Source organism: Hakea prostrata, chromosome 10 (assembly GCF_041222555.1).
Source record: "Hakea prostrata isolate BN-2017 chromosome 10, UWA_Hpros_2, whole genome shotgun sequence".
Lineage (NCBI taxonomy): Eukaryota > Viridiplantae > Streptophyta > Magnoliopsida > Proteales > Proteaceae > Hakea > Hakea prostrata.
This window is the reverse complement of record NC_142609.1, coordinates 1,465,538-1,480,679: the sequence shown is the minus strand read 5'-3', so window position 1 is coordinate 1,480,679 and position 15,142 is coordinate 1,465,538. Positions and strand designations below refer to the sequence as shown.

The window sequence follows — 15,142 nt, the reverse complement described above, 5'->3', positions numbered from 1 at the left end:
AATGCTAATGGATTTTTCAAATTAGTAATTTCAGTTTCTTGAGTAAGGAACCATTTGTTGAGTTATTTCAAAAGAGCAAAGAACAGAATGATCGAAATGAAATTAGGTAAAATTACATTTGCTAAAACTCATTGACTCTTCTGCTCAAACCCAATTTTTGGGGGCTCTGTGAACATCTAAAACTATATCCTTCAAGTTCTTTGGAGGAATTTCTTGAACCAAATGGCTGAGTGTTTTGGGTATCTCTTTTGTCCATTTTTATAATCTATAAAGTTAATGCCGAAACGAACTGAGTATCCAGCATTCCATTCAAAGTTGTCAAGCAACGACCATGCAAAGTATCCTTTCACCTTGACACCATCCCTGAAAAAGAAAAAAAGAAAAAAAAGTAGATAAAATAAGTAGTTGGCCTTCTATGATATGGCACCAAGTTCCGCTGTGGTGGGTTTATGTGCTTAATAAGGTCAAATTTGATGTATGGGCACTAGATTGTGTCAACTCAGTATGGAGTAAGTTAAAGGACTCGATTCTATTTTATCAACTCCAGAGCTTTTAGCGCAGTGGTCACATTTCAAACATGGTGAAGCTAGTGGTTAATAGTAAAGAAATACTCACTCGATGGCTTTGTTGATAAACTGAAGATGACTCCTGTAGTACTCAAGTCTCTGTTCATCAGCCAGAGCTTGTTTCAATGTTATTGTACTGTTATTGAAGTCCGAAACTCCTGCCCAAGATTTAAGACATCAAAATCAAATTCACACCAAGTAATCCATGTTGCATGATAAGCTGCTTTGGGGATAGTTAAGGCCAATTAACTCACCGTTCTCTGTTATGTAAATCTCTGGATTCCTGTATTCTTTCTGGGTATATTTCAACAATTCATGTATTCCTTGTGGATATACATGAAGCCAAGCTGAAGCAGTCTGCAATATTCACATAAATTGTGTGATTAAAACCCTAATCCAAGAAAAAAAAATCACTAAAATTCTGTAATTAATTAGTATAATCCTTACACTTGGACCAATGGGAACCCCATCTCTATCCTCTGTCAATAGAAGGAAAAACAACAAAGGATTAATTAAGTTATTAGAATCCGGATTAAAATCTGAGTAACTTGTCATATGAACACTGAGGATCACGTTTGAACTTACGCGAGAGCTTAGCGCATGAATCTGTATTATAGGTCGTGTTAGCTTTTTTGCACTGATCATCGTTTTTCGCATAATAAGCTGTATAGTAATTAAGCCCGATGAAGTCGAATGATCCTTTAACCAACTTCTGTTGCTCCTTTGAAAATTTTGGCAAGCGGTTTTTCACTTGAAGTCTCATGCTCTTGGGATAGCGACCGCAAGTTAAAGGGCTGATAAACCTATTTAAAAGAGAAAATAAAACTTCTTATCAGTATCATCAGGAGCAAAATTTTAATGAAGACAGCATTCTGGTTTTTGGGTACTTGATCTCTTCCTCATGTACTTACCATCCATACATGAAATCTAGTGCTCTCTTCGATGCAGCAACATCACAAGGGTGATTGCTGTAAGGTATCATCCAGTGTGAGTTTATTGTTATTCCAATCTTGCCCTTTTGAGATGCCTGCAAAACACGTAGTGGTATTTATCAATCATGCAAAATTTACGTGATCTACACCATACCATTATATAGATTACTAATCAGAAATCTGGGTTAGTAAATACATAACCTGATACTTCTCCTTGTACAATTTCACTGCTGCTGCATGAGCAAGAATTTGGTTGTGGCCTACCAAGTAAGGTTCAGTTGCAGAATTCCCAGCAGAACATCCGTCGGATTTGGAGCATCGTCCTGGTGCAAAGCTTGGCTGGTTATAACCCATGACATAGCTCACCGGCTCATTTAAAGTGATCCAATGCTTCACCCGATCACCAAATTCTTTGAAACAGAGATCCGCAAAGTCTTGGAAATCCTTACTGTAAATTATCATTTCAATCACTAGTACATCAAGGGAAGTAAGAAATGGGAAGATGGGAATTAATTTATTGTTACTCACACAATGTTTGGACTCAGAAAACCACTATATTTGTTTTCCAAGTTCTGGGGCATATCCCAGTGGAACAAAGTCACAAACGGCTGGATACCTGCAAATGATAATGGAGCATGTTTTATACTTTCATGTATGAAGTCCCATGAAATAATGAGAGAGAGAGAGAGAGAGAGAGTGTGTGTATGCTATGTTATGACCCAAATTCATGTACTTGGTTTTAAAGATGGACCTACATAGACTTATTTTAGTAGGCTCCTCGAATGATCTGATTCGGGAGATCTTTGATGAAAGTAGAGGCCTTGGGCTGATAGGTACAATACGACTTAACTAGATAGACCGATCTATTTACCCAATTGAAATCTATATATGCGTTTCCTACATTCTGTTATGAGGTCATTGTGAGATTTGGGGTTTGTTGCCTTTGGGTTTTGGGTGAGAATTTTGTAACATCATTTTGTGCAATTGGTTGAGAGAGAGAGAATGTGTGAGTGTGTGTGTTTGTGTTTGTGTCTGTTATGTTATGATTCAAATTCTTGTGCCTGACTTTGAAAGTAAAGGCTTTGGGCCAATAGATACAGTACGACCTAACCTGATGGACTGACTCTTTTATCAAATTGAAACCTATATACATATTTCATACGTTCTCCTATGAGATCACAGTGAGATTTGAGGATTTATTGCCTTTGGGTTTGGGGTTTTGGGTGAGAGCTTTGTGTTGTACCATTGTTCTGTGCATTAGTTGAGAGGTCTTTGTTCTTTTCTTCTCCTATTTATTAAAAACTTCTTCTTCTTTGCTCATGAACATAGCACACCGTATTAGCACATGGACCATTCTAAATCTCTGTATTCTTTTCATTTTGTTTATGTTCATGTTTTTTATTTATTGGTGTTTGTTTGAATTGGGAGAGAACTCACCTTTGGCTAGAAGCTCGTTGATGAGGTTGTTGTAGTATTGAATGCCTTCCTTGTTTACTCCTCCACTTAGTTGTCCAGCTGAAAGATGAGAATGAAGAAACAATAAGAAATCAAAAGCTAGGGTTAGGTTAATTATCCAATTCGCAGGTGCACAACAAACTATTTATGAGTGATTAATCTACATGGGAAGAAGGAACACAGTCTTACTAGGTAAAATCCTTGACCATGAAATGGAGAACCTATAAGCATCCAAATTCATGTCCTTCATTATACCTACGTCCTCCTGCAAACAACAATTAGTACTGATTAATCTTCATAATAACAGTATTAATTGGAATCCCTTCACCTTGCCGGAAAATCACAGACCACAATTATTTTGCTTTCTTCAACAAATTCAAAGTCAGGATCCCTAAGAATTAAATGAAAATCAAAATTAAGATCTTTGATTAGTAATCCGATCAAAAATAATGAGAGATTGAGACATTCGCTGCAATTTCCTTTTGTGGTGAGTGGTTTCTAGTGGTGATAAGTAAAGGTATAATTACAATTTCAGTAGGATGAGGTATTCGAATAATTTTAATATATAAGGGGCATTTTGGTCATATTTGAAAATTTATTTGAATTTCAGTATGCTGACTCTCAAAAACGGTCATATTCATAGTTTTTGACAAATAGGGGGGATCACGAGCTTTGTGACAAAGTAGGGGGAGTGCATGTAAAAATCTTTTATTGTAAAAAATTAGATCGTACCTTGTACCGGTGATAAGAATCAACGGCAACATCTCCATTACTCTGGTCTGCGATTTTCTCTGCAACAACACCCTAATAGGATTCAGCATTCGAAAATGGAAGAAAGTGGTCATAGAACAAAGCATCAAGATTATTGATGAGAAAGGGAGAGAGATCCATAGAGAGAACCTGGATGTTCATGGGTGAAAGTGTCCCAAATGCTTGGGCCTCTACCACCTTCATTTGATGCACCTTCATACTAGTTAAAAGAAGAAAAAAAAAACGAAAACATATAAATGGGTAACAACTATTGTATATGGAAATCAAATTAAACACAGATCAATAGGGTCATATTACCTGGTAAGCAGAAGAAGCTGTACCAAAAACAAAACTTGCCGGGAAACTGCTTCGACTAAATGTGGTGGTGTTGCGAGCAGAGACACCTCCATTATGAATCAACAAATTGGCTAGGACCAGAACCAAGATAAAGAATTGAGATCGAGAGACTTGAAACACCATCTTTGGTTTTCAGCGTTCTCTACCTTAATTACTCTCTCCTTATCTCACCTACACATTGAATAAATCAAATTATAAAACACTAATAGGATTTTAAATCATGTAATCCACAAGAATCCTACTCTATTGCAGGAAGACTATAACCAGATGATGTCAAGGGTTTCAGGTGTATCTGTAGTTATTTGGTATATTTTTGCATTAAAGCATAGAATGTTGTTTATTGCATGACCAAGTGACATTTTCTTTCTCTTCGATCAATCAATTACATGAGTCTAGATCATGTATCGGCATTAAAGGTCTGTCTCTAACAGTTTTCACAACACTTTGGGGGTAGGGGGCACACTGAAGGTCTTGTTGGGTTTAGGTGTCTTGTATTTTGTTGGGTCCATGTAATTATGGTTTTGATTGTATTTGTAATTGAAACAGGGTTTGGGTCAATTACTAATACTAGGGTAAAATTGTAATTACATTGGGATTAGGGTTTTAGGTTTTCCTATAAATAGTCTCTGTGGAATAACCTATAGACATCAATCTCTGTAGGAGATTGGGGAGGGGAATCAATCCCTGTAGGGTATTGGGAAACCCATCCTGATGATAAGGATGGGGCAAGCAAATGGTAGCACTTTGTGGGTGTGAGAGTATTGTGTGGTTTCTGGAAATAGTGAAACTCCTTTTTCTCTCTGGTGGACGTAGGCAGGGTTTTGCCGAACCATGTTAAATCCCTTGTGTGCTTTGCTTTTGTTCTTCTTTGTTCGTGGTTGTACATCCCTTATCCTTAACAGGTCTCACCTCTGAATCTACACCCTCCTAATATGGTGGAAAGATGCACTTGAAAATAGAGTCTTATTTGATTACCTACACGGGAGTGGAACCTTGTTTCTTCAACTTGGTGCTCCCGTGCGGCTCCTAGCCCTTTTGTTGTTTCTTTTAATCGATCAGTGATTGTGCTGCAAGTTTCCACGACGACTCTTTCCAGATATCACAGTAACCCAGTAACAGAGATTTCCTTCTCATTACATCTGGGTTAAATTTGGTTATATATAAGAAAGTAAAGAGAGAAATATGCAACCAAATTTAAGGACGAGATGAAATGGAGGGGGAAAAATAGATATGAAAGAACATTTAGTGGTTTCGTTTTTTCTTCTGTTTTTCAAGAGAATTATTGGTTGGTCATTTCTATATTTACCCATTATGAAACAGCTCCACAAATTAATCATGATTACCATTAATCTCAATTTATCCTATCAATGAAAAGCAAATCCCGAATGAGTTGATACAACATTTAGAAGAGAGAGGAAGGATAAGATTTAACCGTAAAAAGGTAGTAAAATCAAAATCATTTCTAGACACCTCGTCATTTTAAGAACATTTAAATCATTTTATTTAAGAGAAGAAACAAACATTTTATTTATTTATTATTATTCCCATAATGTCATGGTTATGGGTCACACATTAGAACAAAAAATATTTCTAAAGAATTCAAATTCTTTTTGGGTCAAGTCATAGCACTACATGATATTTAGATAATGGGTAATTTTCATCTAGACTCTCTGAGGTTTGGTCAATGTCACTTTTAGTCCAGAAAAAACTGAGACTTTGCATCTATCTCCCCTGTGCTATAAAAAAAGTCAAATTAAGGACAAATTATCGTTTCTATGACCAAAGTGTTTTTTGTCATTCTAAGAGTAACATGTTTTATGAACGTACTAAACATGTGAATGTGAGGTTGCACTTTATCAGAAATATTATCTCCAAAAGTTTAGTAAAGCTTCATAAGATTAATACATCTATCAGTCCTAATGATATTTTGACTAAGGTTGTACTTGTTAATAAGTTCAAAATTGCTTTAAACATGTTGAAGGTGATTGTTGTTTAGTTTCTCATTCTATTTTTTGTTTTTTGATGAGTTCTTTGTGATTCAGGTAATTATGCACAACCAAAATCAATGTCAAGGTGGAGGATATTGGAATATCTCTCTTAACAGGGGATATTTATCAATCTCCGTTTTAGTGGTTTATTTGTAAATTGTTGTCATTTAGGAAATTTCTATCATTTCTAGTGTTGTATATATCAAACCTCTTTTTGGGTTTAGGGTTTAATAAGTCTTTGTATTTGCGTTGGGGTCTATTGGGTTTTCTTTCTATCTAGGGTGTGATTCTTCTCCGTCTCTCTTGTTCTTTGGTTTGAGGCTTGGTGATTAGTTCCCTATGTGATTTGAAGGTGTTCTAGTTTTTGATTGAGCTTCGTGTTGTTTGTAAATGCATCGTTAAGTTGTTGTACATTTCCAGGTGAGAACGTTCTATGGGGTTCAATTTTGTGATGCCACAAGTTCTTTGTTGATCTCACGAGGGTTCCTTCTTAGAGAAGTCGTATGCATTATTTGAGAGTTCCTTCATACTCAACATTACATTGATTTAGTTGTACATATTATCTTGAGTCCTCTAGACTCATCGTTGGATGTAAGTCATTTGGCCAAACCAAGTATATCGCTCTCTTGTCTCTATTTTACGCTTAATCCTCTGTGCATATAAAGGGTTTTCCCTAACAAAAACCCCACATTCTCATTGGGGGAAAAATGAAATTAAAAAAATTAAAAAAAAAAAAGAAAGAAAGAAAGAAGAGGGAAACCACAGAAACCGGTAGCACTGATAAGTAATAATTCAACAGAAAGAAACTTTTTCACATAAAACCAATAAACTGGAGGCCCTACTCCGACTTTTAAATGTGGTTGATAAGAAAGGGAACAGGTTCGAAAAATAAAAAGGAGAATGATTGATTCCAAAATATAAAGAAAGACATAAAAGAGAATAGAGAAAAAGTGATTTTGGGATTTGACTCGTCCCTACTCCGACCCAAAACACAGAAGAAATGGTAAAATTGCCAAGAAAATTGAGAGGAGAAGTTAAGCATGCATGATGTATTAGCTTAATAATGGATGACATAAACATTATACTCCACCACAGCATCCCCAGTTGTGATGTCAAGCGAATGAGTCTTGGCAAGAGCATACCCACCGGCAAACCGGAAAAGCCCACTCCCTCCGACCACCGGCATCTCTCTCACCTCCGACAACACTGTGTTCCTCCCAAGTATGCTAAGTGTGCTTCCATTGTACTTCCCTTCCATGAAAGCATAATTAATGGTCATTAAGAAACCTAATTCGCTCTGTGATGCAGATGCATAGATCCCTTGAGCTCTTCCCACGAGCTTCGACGTAGCCTTTGGACCTTCTGTTAATGGGTCATCGATCACCCGCACCATACCAAAGCTCGTTGCTGATGTCTTCGTAGAAGCTGCTTCTGCAACCTTAATGGCAGTCGGGTTTCGACCACCTACAATGTCATGGAAGTAGAAGTGAAGGTGGCTTATCTTCTCACGCTTAAACCTTTTGAAACTCAACGATTGTGTCTTACTGAAGCCCTGAGACTCGCCGTAGCCGGCAACGGTTGAGAAGGTGAAGATGGCTAAGAAAACGAATAAGATAGTAGCTTTGGGCAGCGTTGTAGCCATTTGGGGACCAAAGATGTGTTTGTGTGTGTCTTTTAAGGATCACAAACGAAGGTTACTTATAGGGCTATTGGAGTGCTAATGAAGGAACGCGTGTGCAGTTTGAAAGTAAAATATATAAACTTTTAAACCGTGAAGCAATAAAGGAAGGGTTGGTCGGTAGAAGCATTCTATAAATGATTTGTGATCAAGTGAATCACTAGCTGCCGGAGAGGACTTCAGATGCTCTTCAAAGGTTTTTTCACCGAACAATTGTATGGGGGTACACGTGAGATCTACTTGGAGTTCACTTCTGAATTATTTAAACAATATTTAGACTTGTGTGGTTAATTAAAAAACGTTAAGAGAGAATAGTATGTGCTCCCTAACAAGGAGGTGTGCTCGATGGCTGATACACTGTGCGTCATCGATTTAGTTACGGGTTAAAGTCTCATTGATACAAAAAAATGAAAAGTATGGAGGATGGAGACTTGAACCTGAAATTTCTTTGATTTTACTGCCTCAATATAAGAGGTTAGCATCACATACTAAAATTAAGCACATCTACAGATATATTCTAATCTACTTAATGAAACCTCAATGAATTCCCTTCTCTTAATGAGATTGAGGAAAATTATTTTCTTACTTTTTTTCCCTGAGGCTGCGTGCGACGGTGGGGGAAAGAAGGTGGTGAGGAAAACTGAAAGAGGGATTCTATTTTTCCTAAACCAAATGGGATGTGGTGGGGGGGGGGGGTTGGGGCCTTCCGCTAACCCTTGGTGGGCTTGGGGGTTGGGGGGGGCCCCCCCTTTACAATTTTTTTCCCCCTTTTTTTCCCCCCCCTTTTGCAAAAAAACCCCTAGGGGCAAAGAAGATGGCGAGGATGGTGACAGACAATTCCAACATGCAAAACATATGTGTGAATCCCATGATGTTACATTGTACGCAACTTAGTCCCTCTTTTCTCTGAATTTCATGATGCAAGTTCATTGATTTCATTGACTTGGTCTAAAAAATATATTCTAACCACCAAAAGGTTGGCTCAGTTGGTCATAACCAATAATTCATGGTGAATAAGTCAAGGTTTCAACTGCCCCAGTCATATTCCTCGACAATAAATCATGTAGGATGTATTGAAAATTTTTTTGGAGAGAAATTGTTCCAAATCAATGCATATGATAAGGAAAAGCTGGAGAGTTGCAACCAAATTTATTTCATATATGAGATACATCACATGAGCAAAATTTCTATCCTAGGGCGAACAATAGTTAATTACAAGCATCCAATGCTCATTTGCCAAGGATCTACATCCTCTACAATTCATCCCTCTTGCAACTCCGTGTAATAAATATTTAGGATTGTGATACATGACAGTTAATAATTCAATAATCAAAATTAGAACCCAATTAGTAGAAATTGAATCTAATATATCCCTACTCAAGAAAAAAGAAGAGGCGAATTGGGAGAAATCTTAGGGATTCATTAGATTCAATTCTTTGTTGTGTTTTATTTGTGACCATTGGACTTTTAACTGTCATGTGTCACTATCCTAGATACAAATTACACGAAATTGCAAGGGGTAGGAATTGTAACGGATGTGAATTCTATTAGTGACCACCTTTTTTTCTTTCTTTCTTTTTTTAGGAACAAGCTTTTTCACATAAAGCCAATAAGCAGGAGTCCCTTCTTCGCCTTTTAAGATGTGGTTAATACAAAAGTGAACAGACTGGAAAAATAAAAATATGAATAATTGATTCCAAATAGAAAGACATAAAAGAGAACTAAAGAAAAGGTGATTTTGGGATTTGACTCGTGTCAACTCAGTGTCCGTCACAGTTTCCTCCAGTGGTCACGCAAGCGGGGGCAAAGTAAGTGTCCTATCACTGTGTGATCAAAGGGCCTATCTGAGTAATTTTGCTGCAAAATCATGGGTCGAAATTAAATTTCTACATTTGACCGGCCGAGATCGAAATTTCGATCTAACGGCCCGAAATGATTTGCTTAATTGTCTTACACATTTTATACGCAGGACTAAAGCAAAGTCCCTATTTGAGCTGGTATCAACTCCAACCTATGTGGGGGGTGATCCAAGAACGTTTGAGGTCAAATATTGGCCCAAATGAAAATGTGCACTAGGCTACATGCTAAATATGGTCGGGTTTCATGATGACCCAACGTATGTCCGACAATTTCATGTGTGAGCTGATCCAGATTCATCCAAATAATGTTAGGATTCCTATGAAAGAGAAAGTGGGATGGAAAGAGAGGGCAAGTCATAATTAAGGTTTAAAGTATCGGTATTGAGTATTGTATTGACCAAGTAGTTCTAAGAGATATATCATCTCATATTGAGATATTCAGAATTTCATATTATGAAAGATGCAGCCTTTGTGCCCCACTGCATGGGGTGTACCATGCACCAATGGCAAGTGAAGCATCGGACTTGAGAGTTAAAAGATCCAAGATCGATGGTCGATAATGTTCATGCAAGAATTAATGATCACCTTGCTTCTTATGGACCAATGCACAAATAATGCTCCATTTAATACCCTTGTGCAGTCTAACATTGATCCTTTTTATTGTGAAAGCATAACTAGTCTCTCAAATAGAAATTGTGGCACAGAGGTCCCAATAGGCATTCTACGCCCAAAACTGAAAGCAGAAGTTATGCATGCATGATGTATTAATGGGTCATCGATCACCCACACCATATACCAAGTCAGTTGGGTTACGACCACCTCTGCAATGTCATGCAAGTAGAAGTGAAGGTGGCCTATCTTCTCACGCAAAAACCTTTTGGACCCCAACGATAGTGTCTTAGAGAAGCTCTGAGACTCGCCGTAGAGTCGTAAACGGCAACGGTTGAGAAGGTGAAGATGGCTAAGAAAACGAATAAGAAATCAGCTTTGGGCAGTGCTGTAGCAATTTTTGGGGACCAAAGATGTAGCCATTTGGGGACCAAAGATGTGTCTTTTGAGGATCACGAACGAATGATTACTCATAGGGCTATTGGAGTGCCTATGAAGGAACGCGTGTGCAGTTTGAAAGTAAAATATATCAACTTTTAAACTGTGGAGCAATAAAGGGTAGGGTTGGTCAGGAGAGGCTATTTGATTCATATTATGATATCTCAGATGAGTCACGAGTCTGGATCACCTTCTCGTAACGGGGCATTATACCAACCTCACACAAAATATGTGATAAAAAAGTTCGAAGAGCAATGGGAAAGATATGGAGCGATGGAGACTCAAACTTGAAACCTTGTTGATTTTATTGTCTCAGTATAGAAGGTTAGCATCACTATGCATGCTATAAGCACGCCCACAAATGTGTTCTAATCTAGCTACTTGTTAAACTTCAATAAATTCCCTTCTTTTAATCAAATTGAAAAATACTTCTTTCTAGTTTTTTCACTGAAGCACGTACAAAGAGGAGGATGGTTATAGACACCACCAACACGTAGATAATATATGAATCCCATGATGTTCCATTGTATGCAACTTATTCCTCATTTTTGCTGAATTTTGTGGTGCAAGTTTATTGATGTCGATAGCTTGATCTAAAAAATATATTTAACCACCACGTCTAATTGTAATCCATATTTACCTCAGGGTTTCTGCATTTGGGTTGAAATTTCTCAAATATATCTGATGATTGGATGTGAACTAAGTAGGTTACATATGGTGTTTTAGTGAATACTCATGTGATAATGTTGAACTTTGAAGCATGCAATAATATAGTCTAGTCTAGTCTGTAAGGTAAATAATCATGTTTCTCCTAACATGTCAGGATAAGAAGTCAAAATCCATAAATCTCTCCAGAGTTTTGAATGAATTTTGTACAAAAAGAAATTTTTGACAAGACTAAGACAGTTCAACTCTCTCAAAGCAAGATCATGCACCTTGCGTAAATTGGTTTGGTGGGATTGGAAGGGAAATATTTTTGCAAAAGATTGCTCAATAAGAGTAAGGGCCTAAGGATTAACTTGTTCTAAAAACTTGGCTTTGTATTATTGACATGCACCACTTGGTATTCCTTACATACCTGTAAGTGTAAAGTAAATTTTCTTTTTTTTGGTAACAAGTGTAAACTTTAGGATGCTACACATCGATTCATTATATCAATAATGATTATCTTAAAACTTAATCACAACTTATGTTATAGTCATGTTCTTGCTCTTCACATAAAATCTTGAATGACACATTGAAAAAATACAAACCTGAAAAAAATAATTTAAAAAATTTTAAAAAAAAAAAATTTTTAAAGAGTTGGGAGAAATTGTTCTAAATCAATGCATATGATAAGGAAAATCTAGAGAGTTGAAGCTAAATTTATTTCAAATATCAGATACATGGCATGAGCAAAATTTCTACTCCTTGCCTACCTATGGTGAACATTTGATTACAAGCATCCAGTGCTTGTTAGTAGGGGTGTAGACAGATTGGATTCGAATCGGTCGTGGTAATACTATATCCACATCCGATTAATATTCTAAAGGACTCAGAAAATATCCTATTGGTTTTCAAACCACCGTTGGTTTTCAAACCTCTGAATAAGTTGAATCGTTTCCGACTGATGACATCTGATTATATATATATATGGTATTTGTTTTTCTTAGATTCCGTTCTTTGAATACTTTAGCTTTCTTGGATTTTTTTCGTATCCATGTATTTGTATTGTCTTCCCGGAATAAATACAATAGAAGCAAATGCAGTGAATTTTTTTTTTTTAAAAAAATCAACCTAATTGGTGGCGGTTTTTTAAAATCCATCACTAATTGAGACTTAATTAGCGGCAGATTCGTAAAACCGCCACTTAAATAGGACCACTTATGCTTATTATTACTGGTGGTTTTCAAAAACCGCCACTACTTACATGTTATACGCGTAGTACCAAAAACCCCTACCATTAAATGGTTGCGGTGCATTTCATGGTGATGTGAAAAACTGCCACGTTTTAGGCACAATTAGTGGCGAATAAGTCCACCACTAACACCCTTTTTTTATAGTGTTTGGTATTATTTTAGTAGAAAACCTAAAAAAAAAATTCACATATCTCAAGTGAAAAACTTATAGAAATACGGAAATAAATCCAAGTAACTTAATAAGATAATTGTATAGGATAGGTAATACTCAGTTGAAAAATGTATTACTATATCTACATCCTATTAGTAATTGGACGTATTCAGATACCCCTAAACAAATGGAAGTAGATTTTGGTTATCCATTTGCTCCTCTAGAGATGGAGCCAAGATTGAAAATTTGAGGGCATATGATGTTGTCAATGCAGGGTTCGTAAAGTGGTAAGATCCATACTTCTCAGTAGAGAGGTCATGGGTTCGACCCATGCAAACGACAAAGTTCCCTTTGAGAATGCGGCACCTTAATAGCTCCACCTCTGTACACCCCTACTCGTTACCAAACCACCATAATTGTATGCTTATATATAGCAGAACCGCATATTCTCATTGAAAAGAAGGAGGGGGAGGGGTGAACCACAAAAACCTGGTAGCACCTAGAAGTATAATTAAACATAACAAATTTATTGCTGCAGCTTTTGATTTTCGTGTTTCACAATTAATGGGCAGCACTGAGCTACCTAAGGTCCAGAACTGCACATTCTCAAAGAAGAAGAAAAAAAGAAAAAAGAAAAAAAATAGAGTAAAGAGGAAACCACATAAACCCTTTAGCGTTGTGAATTACAATTCAACTGAAGAAACTTTTTGCATAAAGCCAATAAGTAGGAGCCCCTACTCCGACTTTTAATGCGGTTAATAAGAAAGGGATGATAAAGTCAACTAAATATGAGAAAACCATCAATTTCCATGAATTAAGTAGAAAAAAATCTTCAATGATTGTTATTAGATTTGATAAAGTCAATCCCTGAAATTCTAAACGTTGAACAAATAAAATCTAACATTTAAAATTATTATTAAAAAAATCAAAATTCTAGGAGAAAATTTAAGGACTCTTAGAAGTGAGGCCAAATAGTGTACTTCATACGTAAAGAGAAAATTAACACAAAAAAATAATAATATGAACTTTGAGAAAAATCGAAGGGGGCATGGCCCCTGGCACCTTAATAGCTAGCTCCGCCTCTATACACCCCTACTTGTTAGCAAATCACCATAATTGCATGCTCATAAAAGAACCGCATATTCTCATTGAAAAGAAGGGGGGGAGAGGTGAACCACAAAATCCTGGTAGTGCTAAGAAGTATAATTCAACATAACAAATTTATGGTTGTAGCTTTTGATTTCCGTGTTTTGCAATTAATGCACAACACTGAGCTACCTAAGGTCTAGATCCAAAACGATGGTCGAGATTATTTTTTCTCTTTTGGAGTTTCAATGGTGTAGTTCAAAAAGTAAAAAAGAAAATCAAAATAGGTGGTTGATATTGAGTCTCGACCAACAAAATTGATTTAGACCGTAGGCAGCTAGTGCTGCACATTCTCATTGAAAATAAAAGAAAGAAAAGAGTAAAGAGAAAACCACAGAAACCCTTTAGCGTTGAGATTTACAATTCAAGTGAAGAAACATTTTTGCATCAAAGCCAATAAGCAAGAGGCCCTACTCCATAATAAGACAGGAACAGGTTGGAAAAATAAAAAAAGGTGAATCGATTCCAAATAAAAAGAAATAGAGAAAAAGTGATTTTGGGATTTGACTTGTCTCAACTCTGCACGAACGGTTTACTAATGCATGACATAAACATCATATTCCACCACAGCATTCCCAGTTGTGGTGTCAAGCGAATGAGTCTTGACAAGAGCATACCCTCGGGCAAACCGGAAAAGCCCACTCCCTCCGACCACCGGCATCTCTCTCACCTCCGACGACACTGTGTTCCTCCCAAGTATGCTGAGTGTGCTTCCGTTGTACTTCCCTTCCATGAAAGCATAATTGATGGTCATTAAGAAACCTAATTCACTCTGCGATGCAGATGCATAGATCCCTTGAGCTCTTCCCACCAGCTTTGACGTAATCTTTGGACCTTCTGTTAATGGGTCATCGATCACCCACACCATACCAAAGCTCGTTGCTGATGTCTTCGTAGAAGCTGCTTCTGCAACCTTAATGGCAGTTGGGTTACGACCACCTACAATGTCATGGAAGTAGAAGTGAAGGTGGCTCTGAGACTGATCACCGTAGCCGGCAACGGTTGAGAAGGTGAAGATGGCTAAGAAAACGAATAAGATAGCAGCTTTGGGCAGTGTTGTAGCCATTTCGGGACCAAAGTTGTGTTTGTGTGTGTCTTTTGAGGATCACAAACGAAGGTTACTTATAGGGCTATTGGAGTGCTTATGAAGGAACGCGTGTGCAGTTTGAAAGTAAAATATATCAACTTTTAAACCCTAAAGGAATAAAAAAGGAATAAAGGATAGGGTGGGTCAATAGAGGTATTCTGACTTGTATTATTTGTTAGATGAATCACTACTCTCCATGCTCTCTAGACTTTTTTTCAACAAAATAAT

General features: G+C 37.0%; 3 pseudogenes; all 3 read right to left on the bottom strand.

Moving 5' to 3' along the window:
* Positions 1–144: 144 nt before the first annotated feature.
* LOC149001367 (beta-glucosidase 13-like) lies at positions 145–4,183 on the bottom strand (annotated as a pseudogene).
* A 2,644-nt stretch (positions 4,184–6,827) lies between these two features.
* Positions 6,828–7,703, bottom strand: LOC149001366 (dirigent protein 22 pseudogene; annotated as a pseudogene).
* A 6,529-nt stretch (positions 7,704–14,232) lies between these two features.
* Positions 14,233–14,903, bottom strand: LOC149001365 (dirigent protein 22 pseudogene; annotated as a pseudogene).
* Positions 14,904–15,142: the final 239 nt, after the last annotated feature.